Source organism: Atractosteus spatula, chromosome 9, assembly GCF_055471065.1.
Source record: "Atractosteus spatula isolate fAtrSpa1 chromosome 9, fAtrSpa1.hap1, whole genome shotgun sequence".
Taxonomy (NCBI): domain Eukaryota; kingdom Metazoa; phylum Chordata; class Actinopteri; order Semionotiformes; family Lepisosteidae; genus Atractosteus; species Atractosteus spatula.
In genome coordinates, this window is record NC_142714.1 from 49,647,661 (window position 1) to 49,655,944 (window position 8,284).

Genomic DNA, 8,284 nt, shown 5'->3' on the forward strand with positions numbered 1-8,284 from the left:
AGAAGGTTTTTTCTCCAGCTGCCGAGACGACAAAACTGTCGGCCAGTTTAAAGTGAAGCAAACAAACACGCCTACAGGAGGCGCCCTCCCTAAGGCTGCGCGTACGGTACTGGCCAGTTCCAATCACACTGGGAAGAAATTGGTCTCCATTTGCATTAATACGACAGCCCTGCGGGGGATTAATAACACCAGCAACGCGTGGCCTCACAGCGCGTCAAACAGACGTGAAAACAAATCAGAAACCTTTCCACAGTCTCTGACCTAAACGGAGGAGAGCGAAATGATCTCCTGTATTCAAATAAAAATGCGGTCCGAGACACATCTTACTCGACCGGTTTCCGCTGCGGCGCCTCGGGACGGCCCGTCGCCGCGCGGAGCAGGCGGCGGCTCGCGCGCAAGGTGACCTTGAAGGAGAGGCGCGGCCCCCGGGCGATGCCAGCGACTCCGGCGAGCGCGGCGGTAGATGCACCGAGCAGCCTTGGCTGGCAGGGGAACACGCTGTGTTGCGGGCACGACCCCTGCGAGCCGGGGAGCCAGCGCAATCCGCTCCAGGGGATTAGACTGCTGTAGCGGTGTGGGGGAAAAAAAAAAAGTGAGTCTTCTGTACGGGTGTCGTGATTCCATCGCGTCGCTGTTTAACACAGGAGTGACTTGCACGAAAAAAAAAGAACCTTGCATTATTCATGCAATTTAAAGTTGTAAAGATGTGATCGTTTTCAGAGCGATATGTGGAGTTTGTGTTATACAAACCGTCTATATAATAGTTTAGAGGTGTTATTTTGTGATTGTTGGGTTGTTTTTTTTTGCCAGCACCCACACCTACATTATTTCCGGTAAATATAGTTTAATTAAAAGCTCGTGAGGCTCAATTAATAATGGATCTACAAAAACTGCTAGATGGATCGTAGTTAAGCGAGGCACAGCTTGTTTATGAGTGTATTCAGTTAAATATGATGTATCGCAGGATGAGGATACGTGGATCGGCTGTTAATGGGCAGATTCCCCGGCGCGTGGGATCTGTGGTCTGGAGCTCGCGTGCTCGCAGCCCGTTTGATACCATCATTAACATAACGATATCAAACCACCCTCCTCCTGTTTCCTTACGACTGGGGCTGCAAAACCGGGGCGGGTTTATTTGACTAAATCAAACCTTATTATCTTTTCTTCTCTTTTTTTTTCTTTTTCTTTCTTTTCTGAAGGAAATTTAAAAAAAAAATCCGTGCCTTCTTCAAAGTAGCAAGTGATCAAAACCGCTGTCAGCGACGCGATGAAAGGCATGCTGATACCACCGTGGAGAGCGGGTTTGAATAGGCACTCGGCGCAGCCTCCCCTACTCCTGCTTGTCTCCGGTGGTCAAGCGCCGAGCAAACACGGGGAGACGGGTCCCGGGTCCCCGCCCCCAGCAGCGCTCAGCACGGCCACAGCCCTTTGCATTGGGAAGAACACAGGCACATGTGAAGGGTGACAAACCAGAGGCAGCCATTCTGCAAAAACTGCAGTTGGCAGTTAGCAGCTCATTGATCCGAGTATCTCAACATGCTCCTTTTCTTTTTGAGAGAGAGAAACCAGAGTCTGGGCTTCAACAGCATGGCTGGGTAGCTTGTTCCAGACTCTGCAATCCCTTTGCATAAAGTAGTGTCTCCTGTTCTTGGGTTTAAATACACATCCACATAGTTTAAACTCGTGCCTGGACTGTTTGGAACACAGTGCATGCGAGGGCATTCGGATTGGAAGCACCTCTGAATTCAAGACTAGGTGTTTAATGCAGGTAGACAGGTACTGTAATGATTATTCAGACAGCAGGTAGACAGGTACTGTAATGATTATTCAGACTGCAGGTAGACAGGTAGGGCAGTGACTGTTCAGACAGCAGGTAGACAGGTACTGTAATGATTGTTCAGACTGCAGGTAGACAGGTAGGGCAGTGACTGTTCAGACAGAAGGTAGACAGGTACTGTAATGATTATTCAGACAGCAGGTAGACAGGTAGGGCAGTGACTGTTCAGACAGCAGGGAGACAGGTACTGTAATGATTATTCAGACAGCAGGTAGACATGTAGGGCAGTGACTGTTCAGACTGCAGGTAGACAGGTACTGTAATGATTGTTCAGACAGCAGGTAGACATGTAGGGCAGTGACTGTTCAGACTTCAGGTAGACAGGTACTGTAATGATTATTCAGACAGCAGGTAGACAGGTAGGGCAGTGACTGTTCAGACAGCAGGGAGACAGGTACTGTAATGATTATTCAGACAGCAGGTAGACATGTAGGGCAGTGACTGTTCAGACTGCAGGTAGACAGGTACTGCAGTGACTGTTCAGACTGCAGGTAGACAGGTAGGGCAGTAACTGTTCAGACTGAAGGTAGACAGGTACTGCAGTGACTGTTCATACAGCAGATAGACAGGTACTGTAATGATTATTCAGACAGCAGGTAGACAGGTAGGGCAGTGACTGTTCAGACAGCAGGTAGACAGGTACTGTAATGATTATTCAGACAGCAGGTAGACAGGTAGGGCAGTGACTGTTCAGACTGCAGGTAGACAGGTACTGCAGTGACTTTGCTACATATGATGTTGGCTAGTTTACTTTACATATGTGTGTTCTTTAAAAAAAAACAGGAATGAGCAAGTCACACATACAATAACATCACATACATGACCATATATATGTGGGCCAAATGCTTTTTCTTGATTTGGTAACATGGAGGATTTTTGTTTTCCTTTTCTTTGTGAGAAAAATCCATCTAAAATCCCCAAATCCTGCCAGTTCCTTATGAGCAGTGAGGTCCGAGTCCCGCAGTCCGGGGTCACGGAGGAGGGCAGCCGGAGTGTCCCGTGCTGGGGAAGAGGCTGGGCGGAGAAGGGGAAACTTGGAAACGGCTCCTGCTCCGGTGGAGCAGCCTGTTCCCCAGGGGACACTCTGTTATCTGCTCAGCGGGAAACATGATGCAGAAGAGGCCTTGTAAAGGCTTCCTGTGGGAGCGTCTGTGGGGATGAGGCGTCTATCTCCCTACTTACAGATTTAGTCTGCCTATCTGTTCTGCGCCGCAGTGGGCTACGTTGTTGTGTGAGATGCATTCTAGCTAAAAGGATCGTTCAAAGTTAGTGCCACAGCTACTGCCCTAAGCTGAACTACTCAACCTGTCACGTGAGTCTAGAACTGGCCTGGGAACCGGCAGGGACAGAGGGAGTGAGGGAAAACGTTGCCTATGAAGAAAGCAGAGCGCCTGTAGCCTGCAAGAAAAAGACTACCAGTTCAAACCCAGCTCGAGCCCAGTGCACAGACTGAGCAAGTCTAGTGCCAGGATCCATGCGAACAGTCAGACCCCGCCTCGGCAGTCCGATGGCACACGTTTTAGGAACAGACATTCCCTCAACGAAACAAACAGATAAATTAAATAAAGCAAAAGCCGGGAAGCGTAATTGCATCTCGAGAGCGACGCACCTTCCCTCAAATGCGTCGGCTTCTGGAGGACATCCCTTCCTCTCTCTGTTCGCCCCTCTCTCTCTCTCTCCCCTCCTGCTCCTCTGCCAGCCTCGGAGCTACAATGGGAAAATTGATTCTGAGAGAGGAAGGCGAAGAAAGAAGAAAAGGGAATAAAAGGGAGAAGGGGGGAAATTCAGTCTGGGAGGATGTGAGCGGGGCTTGATAATTGGATCATCGTGCTGAAGGGCTGGGGGCGACTTCAGCCTCATTTCGCACTTGACAGGTTTCTTCTGCAGCCCTTCCAACCCCACGCAAACGGCTTGATTGTCGAGCGCGCTGAGCGTTTGACCATCCTATCTCTGACAGTCAGCCTGCGGCGGACAGGTTTGATAACTGTTGTCAGGTCTGTGACAGCCGCTTTAATCCAAACAGTCAAAGAGAGGCAACGGTCCGCTGAGCACCAGCCCCAACAATAATATAGACCTTTCGTTTGCATAAGGCCTGCTCAGGTCGGCCATGCCTGAAGAGTCACAGGAGGGGAGCGGGCTGGAGAGGCGGAACTCTTCCCTCTTCAAAAAAAAAACAAGCCGGAATCTCAAAAGCGATCTGGCCGTCTGCTTATCTCCGTACACACGTCAATAGGCGCCCGGTCCTGCATATTTATTTTCCTAACTCGAGATTTTCCCCCTAGTACATTATGCAGATACTCCAGGTTTCTTCTTTTTTTTTTTCAACTGATAATGAGCAAGGCCTAATCTTGGAATTCTGTTCCGCGAACTCAGTTGATCGACACCGTGACTGTATTCCCTCTCTACAGGGCTCCGGCTCATGGTTTAGATCCCCTCGGTTTGAAAGCGATAGCAAAAAGAAGGACGCAAACGAAAAGACCGGCACATTTCCGCTGCTGGAGTGGCCGCGACCTCAAGGTGAGCGTCGACTCACTTTGGGCCTTTGATGTTCCAACGGCAGGCGGGGGATTTTGCTGACAGCTGAGAACTTCCCATGGATAATTATTTTGCCTACAATGAGGAGATACCTTGGGTGTTGGTGATTGTATTGTTTCAATGTAAGGCACGTCATTAAAGGAAGTATAGGGAACATATAGATGGAATGGATGCATGGATGGATTAGAATGTGAATGCAGACAAAAAGTCAGCTGCGCTGGTGCAAAGTCAAGGTGAAATTGAGCATAGACGAGGCCTCTTCTTATATCCCTGGAAAGGCACAACTGTTATGTAACTAACGAATGCAACGCTAGATGCGGCTCTACCCGGGTTAGGTATTGCTGGGGACTGTCGATTTTAATGGGGTTTTTAATTAGCATGTAGGGATATCAGTTAATGGTGACACTGGTCTGATACACCAGAGAAAATGGAACTGTAACAGCTCAGCTAATGACTGCTGTCAGGCCCTTTAGAACTGATTATACCATTAACAAGGTATCTTCAATTACCAGGTATGCAATTTAGCACAACACTGCTCAACACAGCACTAAAGGAAGAAAGCCTCTACGGTCTGCTTGCCGGTTAAATGTTTTAAGCCTATCCTTTTACAAGCTTTCTGACCTCCAGGCAATTAAAACGACGAGATATGTAAAATTCAACTAATGGAGATTTTTCAACAGGATCCCGCACGCGTTGATTTAATAAGACACATCGCGGGGGCAATTAGCGTGTTTTAAGGAGGAAATTATATTGCCCTTCCAGTGACAGGAGCTACCTCAAGTGTGCTGTAATGCCCACAGCCCTGGGTTCCGATATCTCAGCTCCCCAGGTAACACAGGCACGGCCTCTGAATTTCATCTCAGTCAGGATTGGCTCAGCGCCTCAGCGGCCATGATCACAGATAGCCAGCAGAGGGCTCTCTTGCTCCTTACAGCGCAGTGCAGCCTCCGATGCCAATGGAGCAGGCTGAGCTTTCCTTGATGGGTGCTGGATGTTTACACTTATTTACAGTATGTCTGTGTTCTTCTACCAAAGACGCAGAGCTTAAAGTGCCTGCTTACTCTGATCTAGATAGCACCCAAGGACAGCACCTTACAACTATTGCCCCTTATGCGTTAAAATAATAATAAAAATGAAAGAATAATAATCAGGTGCACGTAGCCCTTTCCATAATTAAACCTCAAATCCCTTAGCAATACATACAAATAAATATCGTGCTAAAAGTGGAGAGAGGAGCCAGAAATGAGAGAGAGGTAGAGGGAAGGTTCAGGTCTCTGCTAGCGCCCATGCTGCCCTCTTCCATGGCAATGGACTTAATTAAAGAAAGCTGCCAGGACAATAAAGATCTGAAATTCAACTTCCTCTCTCTCTCTCCCCGTACTCTGAAGCCAAATCTAAAGTAGAAATGATGGAGAGAGGGAATGCAATTCATTTCCATCTTCTTCCTGTTTTTTTTCTCCGTTTCGTCCCTTTTACTCCTACAGAAATGACGAGAGAGGCTGGTTTTATTATTTTTAAATTTCCTCTCCGTCCCGCTGCCCGCGGGCTCCCTGCCTCTCCTCTCTCCCTCCCTCCTTCTCCCCATCTGGAGAACAAATGAGGCAGAGAGATCTGAGCGCTAGGCTGGGGGCAGCAGTGCCCTCTCTCTGAGCCTATCCCCAACAATCGGCACATTGCCCTGCCCCCCAAACACAACCCAGCCCCCCCAATGTCTCCAGTGGCACAGCTCCTGCCACTGCCACTGTCTTCACTGAAGACCCAGGTAACCCACAGCGCCATTCTTTACACCACGCATAATATATTCAGAGCAGACAGATGTATATACAAACATACATATATTCTCAATATTCTCCAAAACAGATCACAGCTGCAAGTACAATGTACAAGAAATGAACAGGGATAAGGAGCTCGGCTTGGGCAGACTCCACCTGACCATGCTGTCAAACACAACCCTTCCCCCCTCACTTGCAACTAGGAACAGGAACAGCCCTCGGGCCCCCTCCCAAACTCTGCCGAATGCCGTATGGAAATGGAAAAAGACAACTGCCAACGTTTTACACCCGCTGTATACTACCTCTACACCTTTCCACGTATAGTAACACATGGCACACACCGTATTGGAATATAACGTGGCATCGCCATTTTCCCTTTTTTATTGGCATCCTCGTAACTACATCACTTTCTTTGTGGTAACCCAGTACCAGGAGGTGCTACGTCTTTAAGATAACTTTACTACCTTAAGGCGTAGTTAGGTGGTGTATAAACAATGCAGACACTTAACAACACCTAGCCTCCTACTGCCCCCTGTTGGCCAAGATAAACCCCTTGTCACATCATCCGAGCAGGCTCTCAGTCCTCAGCCAGGCAGGTGTGAGTCAGGGAGGCAGGAGTGTTGCCGACTAACTCAGTAACCACCTACCAACATACCCCTCACTGCACTGGCCTGTGGGATGCTGTCTCAGACCTCCTGACTGCACGCTGACCAGGACAGGCATCACGCAGAGCTGCAGATACCCATGTCCCCAAAAACACAGCAGTTCCTTCCAGCCGGTAGGAGCTGGAACAGAAAGAAATGAGGCCCAGATCCAAGGATAGGAAAGTGTGCTAGTTGTGAGTGTCACGGGGTTCGAGGGCGTGAGAAAGAAACATCTGCCTTTTCTGTTCCATCTAAAAACGAGTCAACCCAGCCCACCACGGTAGTCTAATAGCAGGTTGGTCTAAATTGTTGTGGATCTTCTCTCGAATCCCTATTAAAAAAAAAAAAACACTATTTAATTATCTTGTAAGAGGAATGAAAACAAGAAACAAGAACAATTAATTATATGTAAATAACCGGGATGAATCACAAAACAATTAGGGCCAGCCTCAAGTCCAAGTGCTGCTACAACTCCAGCAACGTGCACAGCAACCCATCCTAGTTAAGGCGCCTGTCCTCTGCTATTTTCTTTCCTTGCCACAAATACATATATGTCCCCCACTGTCTTTAAAAACAAATGTTTAAATTGAATTCTAACAGGAAGCTTAATTAAGACACGCAGTGGGGTTTGACTCTGGCTGCCGGAGAGGTAATTGAAGGGCTGTTCCTCTTTGCTGCTGAGGCACACAGGTCCGTGGCTCCGGCGCTGGGATTCTGCTGGGAGGGGGGGGGGCACCTCCAGATCTGAATCTCCCAGCTGTCAGGCCACAGAAAGGCAGGGGAAGACAGGGCAGGGCTTTGAGCAGCAGCTCTGCCGCCAGGCGCAGAGCAGAAAACCTCACCTCCGCTGGAATTCCTAATTAACCTCTAATGCATTCCCCCATCACCTGCAACAAAAGGAAAATCAGTTCATTTGTTATAAAATTACAGCGGCTGGGAGGGTGTCATTGATTATATAAAAAGGGTAGGCCTTAAAAATGAGATGTGAATGAGGAAATAATGTGACTTAATGGTTCACAAATTAACCTCGTGTGCTCTCTTAACGGTACTTTAGGGCATTAACAAATACTATTGTAGCTCACAGATAATAAGTCCAGAACAAGCACCTATAAACAAAAGGCCTGCATTACTTGCCATGGCAGTAATTATGCTGGAAATCTATCTAAATGTCTCAGGGCCAGGAATTTATTTGCAGCGTGTTTATTACCTGTCAAAAAAAATGGAAAACAGAGGAGAACGGGCAAAGAGGGAAAATTATGTTATTAAACAAGGAATCGTATTTGAATCGTAAGGGTAAACAAAATTAAACTGTAAACACTGCAAGGCTCAGTGCGCAGAACTGCTCGTTTCTTGTATTGTATTATATTTATTATTATCGTGATTATTTACCAGCTATCATTCACTTTAAACAGGAATATTTAAAAGGCTCCTCGGTTCGGTGCCGTATGTTGTCTGGCCTCCTCAGTCTGTGTGGCCTGCCGTCCTGCCTTTACAAT